General features: G+C 37.1%; 1 protein-coding gene across 1 annotated transcript in view; it reads left to right on the forward strand.

The window, feature by feature from the left end:
- The window catches only part of adgrl2a (adhesion G protein-coupled receptor L2a), a 184,705-nt gene that overhangs the window by 64,576 nt on the left and 96,449 nt on the right, over positions 1-23,680 (forward strand). Inside the window, exons 3-8 of the mRNA XM_077606548.1 lie at positions 5,381-5,449; positions 6,619-6,728; positions 14,087-14,310; positions 14,450-14,489; positions 14,575-14,648; positions 18,983-19,069. The gene's annotated coding sequence lies outside the window, so the exon portion shown is untranslated. The remainder of the gene's footprint in view (positions 1-5,380; positions 5,450-6,618; positions 6,729-14,086; positions 14,311-14,449; positions 14,490-14,574; positions 14,649-18,982; positions 19,070-23,680) is intronic.

The following is a 23,680-nucleotide window of genomic DNA, read 5'->3' on the forward strand; positions in this document are numbered from 1 at the left end:
TCACCAGCTGGGCCCATCTGTCATGTTTTTCCTGTGACACCCCTGAACGCAACTCTCGTCCTATAAGGGAGGCCATCCATCAAAGTGGTAAACAGAGACATCTCCCATTAGTGGCCCTGAGCACTCCTTATCATATACCATAACAGACAAGTAATCATCTAGTATTATGTAGCGCCACAGGCTAATGTAAAATATTAACAAAAATACAGCACTAGAGCTGCTGATTGGATGGAGCATCTGTGCAAAATATAAAGCATAGTTACAATTTTCAAGGCAGCAGATTGTTTATGGAATGGTAGTCGTTACAGTGGCACACTGATTTGCAAACACTTTTTTTTTCATTAAGACTATTTTGCTTGCACTCTCTAAAGAATGTTTTTCAATGGATACTTGATGATTGGCATTATGTGTGGAATTTTATTATGCTCCTTTTTTCCTCATGAGAGCCTGTCACTTTGAATAGGGGTGTGTGTATACTTATTATATTCACTGACGACGAAAGCATGCAATACTGAAATATTAACTTTTAGGCCATTTTGAAAGCCTCCTCTGTAAAAATAGAATTCAAAATTCAAAATATGTTCACGGCATATTTGTTGCTTTTTCAAACTGCACCAAAACGTCACATGCTACAACAAAGTACAGAATCATGTCCGTGTAGTGTGTCAGGCAAACAAAGAGGTTTGTTGCAATGCCAAGGTGTTTCCTGTGGGGGACAGTACGTTCAGGCACAGTACTCTTTCTTTACATGTATCTAACACGCGATTCTGGATCCCTCCCCATTGCAGCTCAGTTAAAAACTGGAGGGTAGAGACCAAATTAACATTTACCAGGGATCAACCAACTCCTTCTCTCTCCTCTGGGTCACCTCTGAAACCTTGCCTTAGATAATGCTGACAATGTAGTGGTTGGAATAAATTCACAATGAAAGTGAAGATGTAGCTCATTTTCTGGCATTTTGTGGCGTTTTGGAGATCGATAAAGCTAAAATATGTTTCACTACGCAGCTTTAACTGTGGTGCTACTCATATGACAAAAGAAAATTAAACATTCAATACTTCTTGATTTGTCTTTGTTTGATGAAGATCCGAAGGATAATATTTAGAATCCAAGAACAAACATGGAAAAAGGACTCACAAAAAATCTCATGTATTGTCCATGTTCTCAACTATTTACATATAGAGCACAGTTAACCACAAGGCATTTAAAAGAAAGCCTTTATTAGGTAAAAGAGGCGAAAAATAAGGAGAGGTTTCCAGGAATTGAAGGAGATAGTGTTTCTCTCCCTCTTTGAAACCCAAGCATGATCTGGCACACATTTCGAAGGAAAGGCTAATTGCTTCAGCACCTCTGTGCAAAAATCCAGTCACTTGTGAAACCATAATGGGAAACAGAATTCCTCTATGTAATACACATCATTTCGACCTCCTCAGTTAGATCTTTGTCCTCTGTTTTCTGTGTTGAAATCAGACATTGCATTTATAACAGTCAGAGTGCATCATATAAATTGAAGAATGACAGAAAGGACAGTTAAAAGTAGATAGATTTGTTTTCTTTGGCGTAAACAAATACCCTATGTCGTCCCCAGACCAACACAGTGGGTAATTGGCTGCTATAACTCAACTGAACGCTTTGCCCTGAGCTACACATAATACTTCCTGCACTTAACTAAATCCATTTTTCAACCCTCAGAAGAGTTATGACACACTAATGCATTATTGTACAAATGTCAGACCAAGTTAAACCTTTACCAAACATAAATGAAGGAAAGTCTAATTTAAGGGAAAGTTCATTGTTTAAGCAAATCATCGAAAAATATATTAGCATTTCTAGTAGATTATGTATAAAATATGCTTTCACTTTATTTAGTCACAATTAGGTAAATAAGGTATGTGCAACCGTGAAGAACTGTGTTGATTGTGAAATCTTCAGGGCCGTTTTCACACACTAGGGCAGTAACATCAAACATTAAAAATGCTGATTATACACCTAAGTGGTTTTGATTTACACATTTACACATATGATAAAAGGGAGTGTGTAATTAAGAAGGCTTAAATATGACCTTGACTCACAAGGCTTCTTCAAGTGACTGAAGAGGAACAAGATTTACATTAATGGATAGAAAAGTATACCCTTGAAATGTCATAGTGGGTTTATGACCTGTCACTTTCCATAAATATTACAAAAACATGATTAATTGTAATTATTTATCAAAAGACTACCATGAATTATAGAACCTTTCACCTCTACATCTTGCCCAACCTTTTATGCTCATTCCTATTTCATTTTCAGAATTTTTAGTATACATTATATTGGTCTTGCAAAATTAATTATTTATTCATTAAACCATCAAAGCAATTGCTGCTGGTTGTTCTATTAAAGATGAACAACAGAGTGAGAGCTGCACATCATTTGATGCAGGTTAGACATTTCTATATACCTTTTTATTGGCAAAGTAAAACGGAGCATTGTTAATAGTTCTGTTTTAACTTTTAATATCATTCATTATTTTCACTTTAGTTTGTTTCCATAGATACATTTGCATTTTTTCCCCCACAATATTTGCATTAGCTCTCTCAGCTAGGCGATATGTACCAAAAATGATTAGGTTTGTATCTCACACAGATTAGGGAGCCGGGATGAACATTTTTAACTTTTCATTCCTCTTTCTAATTAATAACTGCCGCTGTGCATAATGTACATACAGTGAACCCTTCCATTTTCTATAGGGATGACAATAAGTAAAAATCAAGAAAGGACAATGTGATTAAAAGCAGTTTTGAAAATGACAATTTAACATCACATTATGGTGTAGTGGTTCACTCACCTGACTTCTGTGCGGGCAAGAATTGGATCGATTTCCACTCGATGGTGGTGTGATTGCGAGTGTGAATAGTTGATTGCCTCTATGTGTGCCCTACGATTGACTGGTGCCCAGTCTAGGCTGTAGTCCGCATCCCTTCATCACCGCTTAGCCTTGTTGGGGTGTTGTCGCCTATACAAGCTGACCTTGGGCAAATGGTGGACTACAAAGTGGTTGCCAGTCAGTCATAAGGCACAGGGAAAGACAACCATTCACACCCACAATCACGCCACCACTGGGGTGGAATTGATCCCACGGTGAAGTCAGGCGAATGAATCACGACAACATCAGTGACAAGTTTGTCGTCCATCCCCACATTTTCTCAATGAGCTTTAGATCAGGGAACATCTGCACATAACCAGTCACCGTTTAACAAATGAAAAAGCAATCCAGATCATACTAAAAAACTGGAAATATTTTCTACATGCCACAGTGGAGTGGCGTCAATCATGGTCTGAGGTGCTTTTTCATTCATTCATGCACTAATTAATTAATAAATTATTTAATTAATTCATTCATTCACTCAATTGTTCAACCCTGTTCTAAAATTGAATTTCTATTGTTGGAAAATGTAGTGGCGAAAAGGATTATTATCTGTCTTACTTTAATCAACTTCCCAAAAATTCATAACTTTTTGTTTTCTGTTCAATATGCCTCATTAAATCGATATCATTTGTGCTGCTTTGAATTCATTGAACTTGTAATGATGCTCGTCGAACTACCAACGCCTGCATGTTTCACTCTAAATCTCAGTAGTGAAGCGGTAGACAGGTTGTCCATGTTCCTACTGTGGGGCAACGGTACATAAAGCACACTCCAGGTGAAAGCACATAAGGCCACGCTCCATTAGATTACTCCTTGTGCTATTCCCGTGATGACATTCTCAATTAAAAGGCCGTTGGATCTTTCATTTGAAACACAGATTTTACGGCCCTCATAAAATGTAGTTCTTTGTTAGCTCTTGTAAAACACGGTCGGGGCATACAGTATATTAGGAATATATGCTGTAATTGACACTACTTGGGAAATGCTTTATAGCTTCAAATTGTACCACTGTTTTCTCCCCTGCACTCTCCACCTTGTCTTTGGTGATCTTCTTGTTAGCTACCTGCATTATCTCCCAAGACAATGACCTGTTCTGCTCATGCAGATGATTTGGTCGTAGCAGTAGTGCCAAATGAGTTGGCTGCCAATTAGGGGAGGTATTCCACTTACATTACAGGGCAAACTCCCTCCAGTAACTACACCCTGTTGTGATTCAGCTTTATAAGTAGGCTCCAAAAGATTCTGCTATGCACAGTAATATTGTAATGTAGTTTTGCAATTCTGCACTCTGAGGAGACAGAGTAGTCTAAATCTGGAAATGCACCACACAGTACTGTAGCATGTGACACCAAAGCCTGTGAGTTAAAGATACTGTAATGTAAAATTGATGATTTTTTTCCTATTAACAGTGGTACCTTTACTTATGAATGCTTCTACTTGGGAAATATTCAGGTTATGAAAAGGTTTGATAGGAAACCAAGATCTAAGATATGGAAAAAACAGTCCAAGTTATGAAACCAAAGAGCCCCTGAAACATAAATACACTATCTGTATGCGTTATTTTATTTTAAACAAAAAATAAAAACAATAACAATGTTGCGTGTCATAGATAATCTTTTAAAATGGGTAAATATCAGATTACCCATTAAGAATCATTTTCAAATGACTGTCCCAAAAGATTTTCTGTTTCTTTAGTTTGGAATAATATCAATTGAAATATTACATCCATTTAATGAATAATAGAAGTGCAAATCCTACATGATCTGTCTTTTAATGCAGAATAAAATAACTCAATGATTTTGCTTTAACCGTGATGATAGCTGCAGGATATAATGCTTCTTTTACTCCATTTAAGTGGTTTATTACAGACACACAAGAGTGACTGGTTAATAATTATGCACATTCATAATTATTAACTAGTCGCTCTTGTTCCCTTAAGAGATCGGCTGTATTAATTGAATGATACAACTCGATGGTGTAAAATGAAATGCGAAAACTAATTTACATTATCTCATAAGCACAAAGATATTTTTTCCTAAATCTAAATGTACAGGCAATGCACGGTGAACTATCCTTTCAATCACCCTGTTTGGTTCTCCTACCACTCAAAGGGAAAACAGTCAGAAGAGGCTTACGGGTGTAAATCTCTCGGCTCTACCTCTATGATTGCCCAGGCCACAGTGGGATAACGATTAGAAAAAAAAAACTAATCATGGCGGATGTCATTAGCATATTACCAATAACAGCATGCAAATGGGAGAAAAAAGGAAGTGCTTTATAATACTGGTTAAAGTAGGAATTAATGTCACGTATAGATGCACACAGCTGCTTGACAAACAGAGACATTCACTTCCAAACATAAGTCAAGGAAGTGTTTCAAAATTATGCTTTTTTTTCTCCACGTTTTTGTCTGTGAGTGACTTGCTTATTACTTGATACTAATATCGCATTCCCTCTCTTTCTTTTGATCAGCTTTTGCAGCTGGGCTGCCCTGCCTCACTTGGATGCATCAACAAAGCATGAAGTGGCCACTCAAGTCTGGTTAAGTATTGCCTGGATGGGAAGAAATTACGCAAATTCTTTTAACTTTTCAAACAAACATAATGCAGTCAATGTTGCATGTCGATATGAATCACTTAGATGAACTGAAAAAAGATTTTTTTGGGATGATTTTGCTCTAATTCTGAAAGAGGCATCTTTTCAAAATCACACGGCTGTGTCATGCCACTTTGCAGCTGTGTTTCATTCCAGTTGAACGAACATATTAGGCCTTTGAAGGTAAAATGTTTCAAGGTGAAGCTCATTGATATTTCTATAGCTGATCAACACATATTTTTGCTCAATAATCTCTTGTTTCATTGGCTTTTGAAACTATCCCCCCAAGACCAAAAAGGTTAGAATCTTAATTCATATAAACACAAAAAGTGGCAATAATTCAAGGTAGAAAGATAAAATGAAATATTTCAAAACAACCCTCATTGAATATAACCGATATTCAGAAGAGCATATCAAGAAATGGAAATAGAATTACAGAAACAAATAACACTAAATTTAGTAAGTATTGGGATTGAGTCTTTAAAGTCATGCTTCAGGAAATTTAGAAATTTAGGTTTCCACGTTTAAAAAACAGGCACAACATTAGATACATATTTTAAATCACTTGAGCAAGAAATGTTTTCAAATCCTTAAAAAACATAATCATTCTTAACTTTGAACATTTAAGAGCCATATTGGCCCATGTAGTTAAAACCTTTGAGTTAATTCACTGAATTCGAAAAAAGCTTTTAGTAAAATGCAATTTGTTATTGCACCCCCGCAAACTGCTTCCATTATAATGTTCTAATTATTAACCATCAGATAAAGATAAAGAGATACTAACTTTATTGATAATGTTTCAACAGTTACGTAGTATTTCGATCATAAGGAATCATCAACAACCAGTTGGTTTCTTTGGTAAAAAAATAAAATAATCACAATGCACACATTCTGTCTTAACACCTATTGGCTGTTTGAGGCAGATTGTCTCAATTTTTCAACCTGTCAAAGCTCTTTGTTTAAGGCAAACCCGCAAAATCTGTCTTGCTGCTTATAAACTACCATTATACCCCGCAACAAGGCTGCGCTCATTAATAATGCTTCTGTCAGATGCCCATTCTCCTCTGTGAAAATAGAAAATATCATTAATTACAGTTTCTGTCACCCTCTGACAGCTTCTGCAATTGTTCCAGTCCCTGAGTTCTGTTTCATTGTGTCCACACCTAGTGACCACCTATTCTTTACTGTCTCAATGGAGATGTCCGGCATGTGAGAGGAACAATAGGTCAGTGAGATCTCGCCACACATTGCAAAGCTTATGTCCCAGTAACACATTAGTCATCGAGGGAGCAATCGAGTCTAGTGTGAAACTCAAAATGCAGATTAATCACTCTCAAGCAGATATCAAAGTGTCTTGATCGAAATTGGGTCTGCACGTTCTATATGGATTCGGTTGCTTCATTCCTTTTGCTACTCACTTTATTGTCCTGGAGAAACATCAAAGAATTTTAGTTTGACGCAGAACTGGAATTTTCTCTCATGAATTCAATCAGCTGTTGTTGCTTTTTATCGCGAATACTGGAACATTTTGCAAAAGTAAAAAGTACAGGAGCCTATCTCTGACAATATGTTACTAAAATAATTGATTAATTTTCTTTATATTACACTACATTACACTCTTATCCAATTTTCACCACCACCATTATGTCTATAACACTCGTTTAATAATCACAATTAATTTGCATTCCGCATTATGAAAAAACATTAACAGAGCTTGGGCCTTCTTAGATAAACAATTTTGTCACAATATAATATGTAACTTGACAGACAAAGGAAATAAACAAGGTACAAAGTCTAAAACAGTGGTTCTTTTTATAGCAAGTACACTAACGCCTACAAAAATACTTGGATCTCCAAATACCACTTTAATGACCAACATAAAATTTGAGAAGGTGTAAAGAATAGTTGTTTTTAAATCAATAGATTTATTTCTCTGCTTCCCTACTACTAATGTAACCACAGGCCATTGATTTGAAATGGTCTCCAAAAATACTGCAATTACATTATTTGCGCATTATGCATGCAATAACTGATGATAATCCAATACACACCAACCACATAGAATGGATTGAAGAGTAAACACAATGTAATGTGAGAGAGGTATGTATTTTGAAAAACAAAAGTTCATAAAAGGGTAATAATTATTAAATAATAAATAATAATAATAACAATAACAGCTGTGGTAAGTGTGAAATTTCGCACACGGCTGAGAACAATCTTTCCAATTAAAATTACAACTTCAGGCTTTGAAAAATGCATGTTCTTTTAATGACAACTTTGTTAATTTTATTTTATGACATTAAAGTTGTTGTGTATTTCATCTTAATACTTTTTTGTAATGTCTAACATAGCACGAAATCGTCTTTTTCATGCATGGGAAATTATTTGTATCACACAAAGAGAGCGTAAAGAAATTGAATATCAGATATTACATATGAGCATAACACAAGGCTAAATCTAAATCAGTCTCACAAGGGAAGGGGGAAAACAGATGCTTCTAACAGTAGATCTAAATATGCTTTTTATTATTCATGTGCAGTCCAGGAAACGGGCAAATAATTCATTTTATTATGTGTGGCTGTGATAAACCATATTTATGGACAAGCTGTCAAGATTGCATTCGGTCTCTTCAGTTATTGCTGCTATCTTCTCCTGTATGCAGTATACTGTCACACACTGGATTATATGACACAATCGCATAATACACTTCGGTTTGAGTTTCCCAAGACGGATAAGCTTTGAAATATATGATAGCAGACCCCATACAGGCAAGCCATTAAACAAGGGCAAGTGAGTGTACACTATAATGTATCATCCTCGAGAGCTCTTGTTTTACTAGTAACCACCAGTACCAAAGACGCATGGCTTCAGTCACAAGTGTTGCTTTTAACTTTGCATGGTGCTGTCACAGAGAGGGAGCATGGGTCTCATAACAGTTGTGGCCCAACCAAGAAAAATGAATAGCCACTGGGAGAACGTGGTTTATCCTTTTTCTTTGTTAAAGTATTATGTGAAAAAGCTTGTATTATATTATGCTTAGATCATTTGCTCTTTACCGCATAAGATATGAGTCATACATTCTTCTGTAAACTCCTTCACAATGACTGTTTGAATTTTCAAACTGAAGTAGTATGCACATGGAGGTTGCACAACCCATTCTGTGGAATTAAGTTGGACAAAATGCACAGTTGGTTTAAATATGTATTTTCAAGTGACCTAAATTTAGACACTCATTATGGTATCTAGTTGCAAATGGTGCTTATCTATCTTTCAGTAACAGGACGCTTTGTTTGGACCATCTATGCAGGAACTGCTGACACAGGGGGGTTTAGTTCTTATTGCATATCATTACATGAATGAAATATGTGTGTGATTAAATGCACAAGTTGGAAATCTGAGTTGCCATTTTAGCTTGGTTAGAGTGAAGTAAAAAGATGAGGTCTGTAGTTTTCCCCTTCGATATCATCTTAATGCATTATTTCATTAGCGGTATTGTGAACAACTATTGTGGATTTATAATCATGTTATGAAAAGTAAAAATATCCTGTTTACAACAGCAGCTGCTGTAGCTTTTTGTTTATTAACATCGAAAAGCATTGACTTGTGTTTTTCTCTCACAAATTTCAATTATAATTATAGTATTACATTTTATCTGTGGTATTAAAACCTGAATAGTCCCTATTTCTATGAATAAAAACCAGTAGATGCTCCCATCTCTGAAGGCTGTCTCCCTCCCTTCTTTTCTATTCCTTCAGCCTATCATCCATGTATTGTCTGCTTTGTAATCCGCAGTCTTGAGGCTCCCGAGGTATTTGTGTTCATTTCAAACACAATGGCCATTTCCTTCAAAGACCTGCAGTGCTTCCAAAATCATTTATTGCCTCTTATGACCTGTGTATCTCTCCAGGGGGCCCTTCACTGTGTTAGGGGAATGCAAAAGAGCCTTAACAGACCTGTATCTTTTGCCATACCTGGGATGGATTCTTGCACTCTAAGAAGCTCCCAAAGGATCATTTGTATATATTTGTTTTCAAAAGGCCATCTGGGCTCAGCATTGTTTGTGGTTGAAGAGTGGGTAAACTCTTATTTCACCCCATCAATTAGTCAGTAGTTCCTGATTCCCACAAGTAATATACCACGATGAGATATGCTCCTATGAACTGAAAGACGTCAATTTGTTTTATGGGGAGGTCAAAAACACAAGATGTATGCTTTAATTACTTGTGCATAATTAGTGTGAGACCAGTAATAGATTAACCGACACATTTTGGTAATAACATAATTCATTACTATGAAAAAAAACAAAAATACAGTGTTGAAAATGCCCCTAAATTCTATTGGCTTCATTATTTCTTCAAACAAAATTTGATGGAAGATTTTTTTGATATACATAATGAGAAAAAAATAACCTAATAATATACTATACTTAACCTAAAAATATATTATTCCAACATGAATTTCCTATTGATGTAGACTACTGTTAAGATTTGCTTTGAGACCTTAACAGACTCTGGGGAAATGTAAACTTTACCCAAGTCAGCACTGAAAGATAGCCCCCAAATTTTTCCACTTTGTCTTTTGTACTTTTTCAATGCTTAAACTAGAAATCCCACTGTTCCTTAACAACCAGGTTGAGGAATTCTCAGAAACATTTCAAAGTTAATAGGAGCCACAAAGGTCTGTGTTTCATGTAAGCATGTCATCCAATTATCCATTACGCATTCTCTTTCTGTGTCAGGCAGTGCAGAATAGATGAATCCTCCTCTAGAGGAGATAAATTGTGTGGGTGTAGGTTGTATTTATATGCACAGACAAGGTGCTGTGTGAAGGCCGAGCGCTGCAGATAGTAAGAACGGCTAGCGTTGCGATGCCACTACAGAGAAAATGACTCATAATCCCTTAAGAGCTGCCACATATGTCTGCACTGTAAGTCCATTTGTGATACCACAACATGACCTTTGGCTTCAGACCCATCTGTTTTGCTTCAAATATTTACGTAACTGAGTACTTTAAATTTGAAGCACAGTTTTGCAGCATGCCCCCGACAAATGGTGAATTACACATAAAAATGCCATCAAGCAGTGAAATAGTTATTGTCCTTTTTGTATTAGTTCACATTACTCTTAATAATAATAATAATCAGACATAGGCCCTGTCGTCATTATCAACAACAAAAAAGCCTACTTGTCATCACACCCAGAAACTGCGTATGACGAAATTGGTGGTGCTTCTCCATAAGCTACGTTTACTCGGCAAAATACCTAAATAAGTGATAGTTACGGACTTGTAATTGGCATTCTGCTGTTATGGATACAGGTCACTTACCTCTCACTGTCTTTCACTTACCTTCAGTCAGCTAGTAGGAGGCAGATCACCACCCAAACATCTTTTCATATTACCTCAGAAGGGAATGTGTGTTGTGTTACCGCAAATTTAGAGTTCTGATGGATGTGGTATATTCATCTATTAATATGGAAGTCACAATATCACACCTGCATTATTTTTTTTCAGAATCATTTGTTAAGGACTGATTTTAATTAATTGGACGATAAAAACGTCAACATTTTGGTCTTGATTCTTAAACTTTTGGCGCAAACATAACACTCCTCACCACCTAAACAAAATTATACTTGTCGTGAAGCATGAAGGGTCTTGCTTCTCATTTGTTGAGCCTGCTTTTAGAGCTAGAACCGACAAGATGGAAGAACTTTTTACAGGGAAACAACACATTTCAGGAAAAATCTACTCCAACCTCTGCAACATATACCAGTAAAGAGGCCTATTTCATGGATAAAAAATATGGGAAGAATGGTGTGTGAAAGTCACTTTACTGCTAATGACCCCTACTATAACAATTGGAGTGAATATACTGTACAGGTGCCAATTAATGAATGTAAGTAAGCCTCTACATGGAATTAAAAAAAACCACAGGATTTACCCTTTGTGATGAATTCTGTAAAATTGTTGGTTATATTTTCTCAAACCACATATTTATTATTTACAATAACATTGAAAATAGTTGCTGTTTGGATGCTTCGAAGATAGTACAGACAAAAAATGTATTTGATGAATCTTTTATTGTTGATGTCATAGAAAAAAAATCATTGTTGTGAGGAGTACCTTGGAAGAAAGGCACGCATGTTTTATGGCTCTCATTTTAACAAAATTTGGGGGGATTAAGTGCTCTAACTCTTAATGCACTCCCAAGTATTGAAACCTCCCCTGCTTTGAATTTATGTATATATGCCCCTGGGCATGTACAGTTCATAGATGTTTTTCAGTTTCCTCTCCTTTCCGATATCTATTTTTATGGTGTTTCATTTGAGTACAATATACTTAAATACAGTAACTCTTTTTATACAAAGAAATATATATGAGAAAATCACTTCCTGTCTTAGATTTCGAGTTAAGCTATAGTAGAATCAATGTCATTCATATGAATCTACAGCCATTTTTTTTTGGGTTCAAAGCGCCTAATGCCAGTTTAGGCTTCCCACTAGCGCATTCTATTACTTTCGAGTTCTTATGTCCTTTGCCATATACAGTATATAGTGTGTTGTGTTTATTCCTTGGTAGCAGAATTCATATGAAACGACATGGGCTCAAGTATGTAGTTGAAGTTATTCTTTATCTGGATCATCATTTTGAAACAAAAAGATTTAAGAACACAACAGTGGTGACATGTGAAACTGTGCATTGAGAAAGCACAGACATATCCAAAACCTTAAACAAAGCTTCCTTTGACAGTCTGTTAAAATCAAGCTTTTGCTGTTCGTTCAGTTGACGGTTGTCATTATTCATGCTTGTACACTAATGGAAAGATATTCATCATTGCCAAGTAGCCATGTGTTCATCATGAGCTACCACTTGTTTGACCTTGTAAGTAAATCTTTGCCACAGACCCGTTGGGTATTATGAACTTTTATCCCACGTTATTTTTTTGGTGAGTCCAAGTCAAAGTTTGTGAACAAAATAAACCGACCTATAACAAAAACTGCCAAAATCAAACCACAAGAGCTTCTGCCTGTAACACAGAGATTCAGCACTCACTTGACCTCAGCTTGTACCCATGTTTTCAGCACATATTTTCAAAGAGATTTTGTGTATTCAGAAGCCAATCATCAAAACAAGTTTACTGTCTCGTTAAATAAGTCTCACATAATCCAAATAATGATAGTGTAAAACGTAGTATGGGGTTTGATCCTGATTGGCTGCTTTGTTTTAGGTCAGGAAATGACTGCCCTCAAACCCTGGAGAAATTTGATCTTGGAAGGGGGTTCTGCAGCTTGCTGCAATTATGTTAGAGGTCATTTTACATCATTGTTAACTCTCCTTCACTCCCAATCAGGAGTGTCACGGAAAAGGAACAAGGCACTTAGCAAAACCTTTATCATCCCATCAGCGCTACTGCATATCACATGAACTCCGTTTTTTGTCCCATTCAAAGATTCGGTAGCTGTTCCACCGCCAAATATTCATTCATTCATTTTCTGAACTGCTTATCCTCACAATGATTGCGAGGGGTGAGAGAGCCTATCCCAGCTGACCTTGTGCACCCGGCAGGGGGGGACACCCTGAATTGGTGGCCAGCCAATCGCAGGGCACGAGGAGACGGACAACCATTCATGCTCTAGTCTTAAACAGGTATCTGACAGCCAGTCTAAGATGGATTTCAAATTTCAAATTCAGCTGAAGCAGGTTCATCTCACCTGAGACCCGATAAGAACAAATCGAAAAGAAAATATTTAAAGTCTTGTATGTATCAAAATATTAGGGAAAATGAACATTAAAGATGGAAATGTGTCCATTTAAAATATTACTGACTAATAAATCCATTCATTCCCTTTCCCAATGGATCACAGTATTTTGACAAGGTTAGTGCTTGAGCTTTTAGATGTTAAACTCACCTATACCTTATTAATCTAATTTATGTATCATGTATGTCTTCTTAGGGACGGGATAGCTAATTATCCCTACAAGATAAATGATATTCTAGTGCTTTATTAATGTGTCAAACTACTGCCAGGGAAAACCAATATATACGACACTGGGGATTGTATCGAATGAATCTGAAATATTTCAATATTTTAATGAAGTGGTGTCAATGCAAACCACATGTGCCCTTATTTAAATTATGCACATGCTCTTTTTACAGTGGTGTTATATAGAGGATGTATAAGTGATGGTAGCTGGCATAGGGTTTACAACCGAGGAGCTTCTTTGGCCAGCTTTGGGTCCTTCCTGGTATGAAAAGTAGCAGCGTTGCATACAGATAAGCTTTACAGCATCCTTTTTATGATGATGATATTGCTCACTAGGTAGATCTAATTAGCACCTTGGGGCCCTGGCGTAACTAATGTAGATTTTTCAAGATGTCTAATTCCATGACAGGGAATATAAGTTCAGCATTTCAGGGGTGGAAGAGCAATGGGTCAGGACATCAAAGTATTGGGCTTGATTTATATCATCTCTCATTTGAAGATAATGGAAAATCAAATGTCATTATTGGTACATTGAACCATAAAAGACAAATGTGTTACTGCTCACACTCTGTTTACTTCAGTGTTTTATGTGATCCCCTAGGAGGAGTTTGGCCTGTTGCAGGTTGGCTGTAAATCCCACATTTATCCACGCTTTCAATCGCAGAGGGGGGGTTGCTGTCGGCCTGAAGATGGACTGTGTCTCAGGTCTGGGTAGAGACCTCAGTGACAAGCCCCACTGAGGACTAAATGGGCCGTCATGTCTGATGAATGGTCAACCTCCCCCACAAAACAGAGTTCTCCAAAGGAGACAGCAGCAAAAGTTAGGTTAGTAGTACAAGGCAAATAATGGTACATTAAGATTAAAAGATCTACACACAGTAGCATGCCATACACTTGCTGAATGAATACCAAGTTATTACAATAAGAGTTCTTTGTAATTTTTATTATCTGATCTGTTTGGCAGGGGACACCTTGACTCTCCACTAGTTGCCAGTCAATGGCAGGTAATACATTATTTGGTTTGCATTTCATGGCCACATAATAATAATGGTTAAATATAACTCCTCAAAAACCTGCTCAATATTTTAGGTTGTCTTTTAAGAAGAGGTTACTACATCGTGTCACCAATACTATAATTTCATACCTGTCAAGTGAGGCTGAAGGTGATCTCGCCACACACTGCTCATAATGTTGTGATAAACAGTTTAATTCGATTTCATTTTTATCTACAAAATGTAATATATTATATGAATATTATATTTACTTTACTAAAGATTGATATTTTAGGGCTACAATAATAAATTAACCTCAGATAAAGTGAAAACCCAATAATGAATTTCAACAGTGCATTTGTTCAAATGCTGACAGGATTCTGTGCATGTTTTGAACATCTCTCTTCTAAAGTACTATAGCATTTTTTTCAACAAAAGCTTTTAAGCAGTTAGTGAGCCTCCCATTTGACAGCTAATTGTGAAATGCAAATCCAATGCTGTCAGTAAAAAAAAAAAGGTGACCCTAAATGTATCCTTCAGTGGCTGCACATTGAGTCAAAAGAAACAAAATTGTCCTTCAGAACCTGTTATTATTTGAGAAAGCTATTGCAATGCACACTGCACAGTGATCCCGGCGCAGCGGTTGAATTTGCTGTACACTCCACTGCAAAATGAGACTAGTCAAGTCCTAATGTAACCAGCAAAAGCTGGATAAAAATCTATACAAACTCAATTATGAATCAATTTGAGTTTGTGTCAGACAGTCTGGTGCCAACAGAGTGGATTTTTTATTAACTTATGGTCTGGAAAGAATGAAACACTTTTCATTTGTATACTTCACTATGTTGCTTCATGATTCAGAGGAAGGGTGTTCAAAGTTGGGCTCACATGGAGGGTTGGCTTGACATTGTCGATTATAACAAAAAAAAGTTATTTCCCATCTTTTGACTCACGATTTGACAGTAAAATGATGCTAATATAAAGGGAAGGTCTATTTGTTGTGCATCAGTAGTTCATTGATCATTCAGATAAAAATCCCTTCCATTTCTGATCAATGGGAGTTTAAGTTCAGATGGCTTTTACAGAGCATCATTTTGTCCTTCATATTAAATTAGGTCACTGGCTTGAATATGCATGATTCATTATGACAGGTTCCTGTCTGTCAGTCTCAACCTGCAGTATTTTAATTCTGGGATTTGCACAGGGGCCTATATATGAAAGTTTTCACCACCTCCAAAGTTTGATCATTAAATAACTGCTTATTTACTTGTCAAATATAAATAAATACAGGAATTGGATGCATATTTCTAACCTTGTTTCCCCCATGCAATATTTGGACTTAAAGGAGCAATATATGTAAAACCACGGGTCAAAAATGGTATTGGAACTAGAATCATAATATGGATGTGCACAACATTCCTTCCCGTTCAGGTAGCCAGATAAGCGTTTTGCAATGAAAAGTCACGCAAATATTGTATTTCAATAAGAATACACAGCAGCTAATAAACTGCAGAGTAACTTTAGCAATGGCTATGTGAACAAACACCATGTGTAGGATACAAACCATAAATATTACATACCAAAAATTAAATGAATACATGATGCCACAGTCTTCAAACGTAAGAGTGTCAAACTTTTCGGGGTTAATTTGGTGCACAATTTAAAGAAAAGCTCCATTGGTACATGGTAATGTTAATCCTGACTGTGAAGATGGTAGCAGCCTTAGTTAACGCAGCCAATAGAGCTGTGGCAACCTGGTTTTGTAATTGGCCGATGATGGAGGGTGAGACATCCATAGACATAGACATCCACAAAATCAAAATAATAACTTTCTAGGGTCGACAATCATCTTTTAAAATTAGAAAATCTCGACTTAACCACTGAGAATGGTTTTAGAACAATTTCCACAAAGACATGATTCATTAATTCATAATTGAAGTGAAAATCCTTCATTACATTCCTTTCAGCAAGTTTATAATTGCTTGATGTTGCTTTTTATTTATTTTTGTTTTTGAAATCACATAAGCCATAGCTGTGATGGCTCACGAGTTTACTGATGTTGAACTGGGCAGCCAGGTGGCCAATGGGCTTCCACAAAATGTTATAGTAAAGACAGTTGGTCCTGATAAAAATGGATGATATCCAGATGTCAACCAAATAATGATTTGTATTGCATTTTTATGGTATTGTAATGTCTGTAGATAAAGCATCTGGCCTCACAAACACACAGTTCCCATTGGTTCAATTAAAAATTGCCCTACAGTAGTTTGTTGTGTTTTTTCTCTAACTCATACACATTCTTCTTGGCAGGAATGCCTGGATTGTCCCATAAGGTCAATAAACCACAACCAAGAAATGACAGATATTCCCCCTGGACATTTATACCCAGAGTGTGATCGCCTCTCATTAGGAAGAAAGTGGGTCACAGAGGATGTAGTAGTTATCAGTTGTTGGATAAGAAGTAGAAGTTTGTCCCAGACCCATCTTGGGAAGTAAAACAACCCTCAAAGTACTATTTTACACCTCCACCACATTCTGCCAAAAGCAGCAAGTTAGAAATGGTACAGAATGATTTTCATGCCCATTTCTAACAAGCTGACAATTTGTGATTTTTGGCCAAACCTTTGCTGGATATGCAGAAGTCAACGGTAAAGTTTAATGGCGCTGTGCCGTAAAAACACAAATGAGATATTTCATTAAATAGATTACCCCACTGATGTAAATTATCCTTAGTTTAATTCAGGAATGTTTGATTTCGTTTGACATTTAGTAACTTGGATTTTTTTTGTACCATTTGAATGCAAGGCTTCCTAACGAGGCTTTTCGTAACCTGAATATTTCATATGTGGAAGCATTTGTAAGTAGTGGTGCCACTGAATTGTGGTTCGGTTCATCTTTTAGCCTGGTAAGTCAAATGTGTCAGGTAAATCCTATAAACGATTCACTGCGTTTTTTTATTTTTTAAGAAAGCCAATTGTTCTATCAGAAAATGCTTCATACTTGTTGTTTAGGAATTTGGTACAGCACAAACACTGTGGTGAATTGGGCACGTAGTATTAAGTGGACCAGCCCCAAATAGCCAATTCTGTTGTTTTGATTTAAACATTTTACTGAAGACTGCTTTGACCAAGTGAGAAAAGAATTGGGTTGTTTTGGGACTAAACCGCTGTAAAATATACTCGTGTTAAATGGGTAACATAGTAGCTTCCGGTGCAGTAAAATCTCATGTCCTTGCGAGTCCCTTCCTTCCCTGACCTAATTTCAATTTTGTATTCCAGCACATAATCATTTTCAATTGAGTCATTCGTCCTCTATCGGATCTTTTCCTCTTTTTTAATACTCTTTGACAACAGTGTATCAGTTAATTTGTAAAAATCTACGATATCTGGACTTCAAACAAGTGAACTCTACTCACAGTATGAAGCAGTGATGAAATGTACAGTCCAATTGTTTTTCTTTATTTTGTCTTTGCTTTTCCTTTTATTTTTGGGGAGGGGGGTGTTGCCTTTAACATTTATTTTTATACCCCAATATGCTCAAAATCACACACTGTTGACGTATCTTGAAGATCATTATCCACTGAGATTGACTTTCTCTAGCTTAACATGCCCAGGGGAGTCTCATCACCCTCGCTGTAATAGACAAGAACAAAAGGAAGAGAGAGTGAAAGGCATGAATTCCACTGAGCTACAACAAAGACCACACTCAAATCTTTAACACCCCCTCCTCACACTGTCTATAACAGCCATTAAACCTGCGTGCCACAAAGATACTTCTTCCTCCTCTCAACTGACGTGCGGCGCACAGACAAATATTGATCATATTATGTTTACAGCAATCATTAATTGACAGAACATTTTCTTTCATTATAAGTCTTCCCTCACATACACATGCATTTATATACATTCCCAGTTGTCTACATGTAGCCTACATACATTATTAGAAAACAAAGTATAAACTGGCCTAGTTCACCATTAGAGGGAAACTTTCAGGTCCTTCTATGCCTTCAGAAAAGGACAAGAAAATCAGAAAAAAAGTATTGTACATAAAACCAGAGATGCATTTAAAAAGGTATATTGATAAAAATAAAAAATAAAAACACCAGATCCTGATTGACAGAGCAATCTTTCATAAATTACCACACCAATCTTTACAGAACTTCAAAACCACGAAAACAAAAATCAAGCAATGATTTTTTTCTGGAAATTACATATAAAAAAAGTAGTTTTTGTTTTGTCATTTTAACTTACCACGACAATTAATTTGGAAATGCAATGTGATGTTCTACACGTTTTAAATGTTACGTGTTGGCAAAACATTCAGTTTTATTTCTTTGCAATAATTAACTATTAAAGATAGGTAACTATTTGAAAAGCATTAGAAAATTAGAAAATATTGAGCTTTATTTTGTATGCATCGCTGTTAAATGCCACTTGGAAAAAGGGTCACAAAAACTGAAAATTCTCCTTGCCCACTACTAAAATAAGATTTTTGACATTTGGCAGCTCTGCGATCTTGAGAAGGTCACGGGTACCTACAGATACCACCCGAGAAGAGAGAGAAGGGGACAACACTTGAATAAACTCCACAAGGTGAGGTGAGAAGGATGATTGGCCGATTTATGTACTTAAGCTTGGTGTCATTATAATTGTTTTTGTTTGTTCTTAGATTTAAAAAAAATGAAACAAGAATACTCTCAAAAATACATTTGGTGCACTTTCAGTTCGATTTCCTATAGTGTAATTCACTTATCAAAATGATGTAACAGGTGTGCTTTGTCAATGCAGAATCACCCTGTGGGTGAATGCCATCAGTCCAGGTTGTTGATCTTTTCAAGTGCATCCTAGCCAAATTTTGTTTAATAATTTGGCAAAAAAAAAGTCAGATAGTCTTGCCTTCTCTGCATGTTTTGGCTACCCACTGTAGTGTGTGCATTTTTTGGAAAAAACAGCTAAATGCACGCAGAAATTGAAGCGGGCTTTGTCACACACACATAGGATTTTGCTTTTCTTTGTTTGACCATTGCCTTTGCTGCAAATACTTTAGAAAATGATGAATGGCTCATATGTAAAATGCCACCTGTTGCTTTGGCATCTATTTCCAATTCCATCTGATGTAGGCAAACACAGTGTTTATGGTGTTTTTGCATGTTAGTTGAAAGGCTTAAATTATTTCTTTTCTCAGCATTTCTGTCCTATTGTTGCGTTTGCATTCATTCATTCACTTCTACACAACCTTCTACCTCTTGTGACATGGATGCTAATGCTTTCCTTTCCAGGCCAAATCCAAAATTTAAAGATTTATCTCTTAAATGAGAACCTGTGGTAAACAAGCTAATCTGTTTGGCATTGCTCACAGTCATGACTGAGTAAAACATGACAACGCTAAGCTCCAGAGTCGCCCTATCTCTTTCTGGCAAAAGTCCTTTCTCTGCTTTCCTTCGGGGCTTCTTCATTGTTAATCCTACCGATCACATTCTCTGTGCTTTTCTTTTGCCCTGGCCAAGTGTCTGGGCATACTTTTGTCTTGTCTCGCCGTCCGAGAGTTCATTATGCGATTGGCGACCAGCTAATGCAATAACATGCATCACGTGTCCCTACTGGCTATAGGAGCAGAATGCGGCTCTGCTTCTTTTCCTCTTTTCCCTCTGTCTTGTGGAGCCAGTCTGCCACCTCTACAGAGATGACAGGTTTTATCCAAGGTCTTTAACCGCGTATCTTGCAAAAACTCACAAATTACTCAAAGGATGATAAAACAGAAAACCTTTTCCAAGTTAACATCTTTCATGATGGAGCACATATCTATGGTTAGATCTTGTCTATTCTGGATTGACTTCTCATCGTTTGTTTATAATGTGCACAACAAAGCACCCTGTAGCACACAGCCAGCAAGCTCCTACATGGTTTTGCTGTGACACAGTCAATGTTTGAGAGACAGGTGTGTCTCAGTTGCCTGGGTGAGGTAATCAGTCAGATTGGTTGAACAAAATGGCCCTATTTTTTTTCAAATCACCTTCGGCATCACCTTACTTGGACTCAAACATTCAAACACGTCTGTGTGTCTGTGTGTCTGTGTGTGTGGGAGTGTGTGTTGCGTAAATGGTTGTCTGTCTCCTTGTGCCTGTGATGGCTGGCCACCAATTCAGGGTGTCCCCCACCTGGTGCCCATAGTTGGCTGGCGTAGGCTCCAACACCCCTTGCGACCCTCGTGAGGATATGCGCTACGGATAATGAATGAATGAATGTTTGTGAGACGTGTATTTTTTTCTCCTAAATTTTGATAATAATCCTTCTCTATTGCCGAACCACCACTGTCTGAAAGTGGCGGAGCCTGTAAATCTTCCAAAATACAGCCTGTCTGAAAGATATATTGTGGATAGATAGTGGGCCAGGTGATATGGTATTTTTGCAGTGTTGATGTGTGAAAGAGGCTTTGACATAAAAATGGCTTCCATGGCAGCAGTACTGCCTACTGGTGTATGAATGTGTCTTTGAATGGGTAAGTGTTAGTCTGTATACAGAGCTTTTGAAGCACTGTAATGATATAGAAAGGAGCCGAATAAGTCCTCTCCATTTACCATCTAAGCCAGGGGTCTCCAACTTAGGTCCTCGAGGGTCCCTATCCAGTCTGTTTTAAAAAATTCAAGTCATTATCAAGCTTCTGGACAACTTGCTGATGAGTTGATCATTTGATTTAGGTGTGTTGGTGGAGGGATACATGGATAACAGACTGGGTAGGGGCCCTCAAGGACCGGAGTTAGAGACCCCTGATCTTCGCTATGTGGTCATGTTATTACTCTTGAAATAACAGATATTTGAGCACAACAGTTAAAAAAACACTTTCATACATTCATTAAACTCTTTTTTGGGGTTGAACCTTCATGACATTGCCCTCAATGGCCAAGTCATGCGTTTCAGAAAGAGCTGCATATGATCAAGCATATTGCACAGAATCTTAAAGCTCAAATATAAACCGTTTAAGTTCTATATGAATGTCCAAAATATTACAATTTAAATATCTGGACAATCACATTTTTTCCTTTTGATATCTTTGGAGATGCATATGGTTCATCACCACATTTATATTCATTTCAAGCCACAAGTCAAGTAAGAGGCATTATCGTTGGCCTTGTGGGTTTTCAAATGAAATGCTTTTACAGCATTCTCATCAGTCAGCATAATTAGTAAAATGCTAATTTCGAATTTCAAAGGTTCTAGCCATCAATGATGCTGCTATATCCCATAATTATATATACACACACAAACACATACACGTGAGCTCTTACATAACACTCAGTGAGACCATTTAACAAAATTAAAACAATAACTACAAACTGCTGAGGAAATACTTCTATTTTATGTGGGTATTGGAGCATATTCCCATTGTGTAAGGCAAAAAACAACACAAGTATGCTCATGTTCATCAAGTCTGCATTGTCTTACCAATAGAAATACACATCTCCTTGGTTCAATATCCCTCCTTGTAGCACAGCATGAAATTGAATCCAACTCAGCAGGCCAAATTCAATTTGAAAAGGCACTCGTCATAACATAAGGTAAACAACCACTTTTGAAAGACGAGTAAACTCAACGTGAATAACACTATTTCAAACAAACACGTACAGCCAACTTTTGTATATGAAGTCATAATCACTGATTAAATTGGGTGGTAATCATGCCATGTCAAATTTCCAGGCGCAATCTATGCAAATTTCAAAAGCGGCGAAGTCAGACATGACGTATACGTGGTGTTGCTTGATCCGAAGACACGTCAAAGATTTACATGGAAGTGACGAAGTTCTTCATTGGTGGATTAACTAAGGATTCAACTGTGAGGAATGGCTGCCAACCTTCGGAAGTAACAAAGTTAATCTCACAATTCTGTTTGTATATGTTTTTCACATCAGACAACCTAGTGAATGGCGACTATATGGACACAAATCCAAAGCCCGCTTTCCCGCCACCCCAGCATGAAATTCAAATCATTAAATCTCGTTTTCCATGGTTGATCAGCACCAAATAAAAACAAGTTTGCACTATCAGACAAACTTGACGGTGGCGCCGCACTTGGAAGATTGTTTTTATTTTTATTAGTGTTTCAATGTCGCCACGTCATAAGATCTTTTAGCTTCATTGTTGGCCTCTGAAAGTTAAAATCACAAAAAATAACGCAACTCATTGATGCTGCCAATTTGTGATAAATGAAATGTCACTTTTCCCCAGGGTCCTTTTTGCTGGAGGTAACTTAGAGACTGCAAGTCAGAATGTTAAAGAAGGCTGTGGGCTAATCAGTTTTGGGCTGCAAGGCAAAATAAAATAGTGGATGAAGTTCCTATCTCATATATTTAAAGCATTGAGTCTTTCAGTTCTCCTTACCTCTACCACTGCGTACTGTGATGGTAGGCCAAAGCCAATTTTGAATTATAATCTAACAGTTTGAGATGAGCCGAGAGAACCATTTGATTTAACTTCTTCTTTAGAAGAAGAATGCATGCCAATTAGAAATGTGTGTGCATATATTTGATATGTCATATCATGGCAAAGTTGCAGACAAATTCGTATTTTTCAAGTATTGATTTTCCATGTTGCCAAGAAGAGGCTTAAGTCATTAAAGAAACTTCCATAGAACAGAAGGTGGACAGCAGATGAAGAATTTTGTGGAAAGGTAAATGTTTCCGGATGCGAGTGAAATACCGCAAGGCACTCAGATGGCCCAACAGAACTACCTGAGACTCCAGTCTGTATGAAACAGGAGTGCTTTGTTGACAAGCCATCACGAGGAGTCTCCGACAAGGGCTTTCAGCAAACTCCTGTCTACTTTGTCTATCCCCTCCCCTCTAGAGCCTCCCCCTGACACACCCGCTTAAACCTTACACCACAATGTATGTCAGCACTGTCATTAGCGTAATTGCTGATCACGTACACAATTGTCTCTGCCAGATGTGTTAGGCATACATCAATCCTCAAGTAACTTGTCTTTATGATGATTGATTGAAGTTGAGCCTTTTCTTTTGGCTACAGAACAACATTCGCCCACTTTTTCCATTTTCAGGTGTGAATGTCTAAATGTTTATGGCCTCCACACCAAGTCTTTTGTAAGTTTTTTCCTGTCATACTATGTTGCGGTCTCTGGATGAAAACTGACAATTTGATTCTGAGGTATGCTGACGGATATGAAGACAGTGTGTCACGGACAGGTAGCAG

The sequence above is a fragment of the Stigmatopora argus genome, chromosome 8 (assembly GCF_051989625.1).
Source record: "Stigmatopora argus isolate UIUO_Sarg chromosome 8, RoL_Sarg_1.0, whole genome shotgun sequence".
NCBI classification, from domain to species: Eukaryota; Metazoa; Chordata; class Actinopteri; order Syngnathiformes; family Syngnathidae; genus Stigmatopora; species Stigmatopora argus.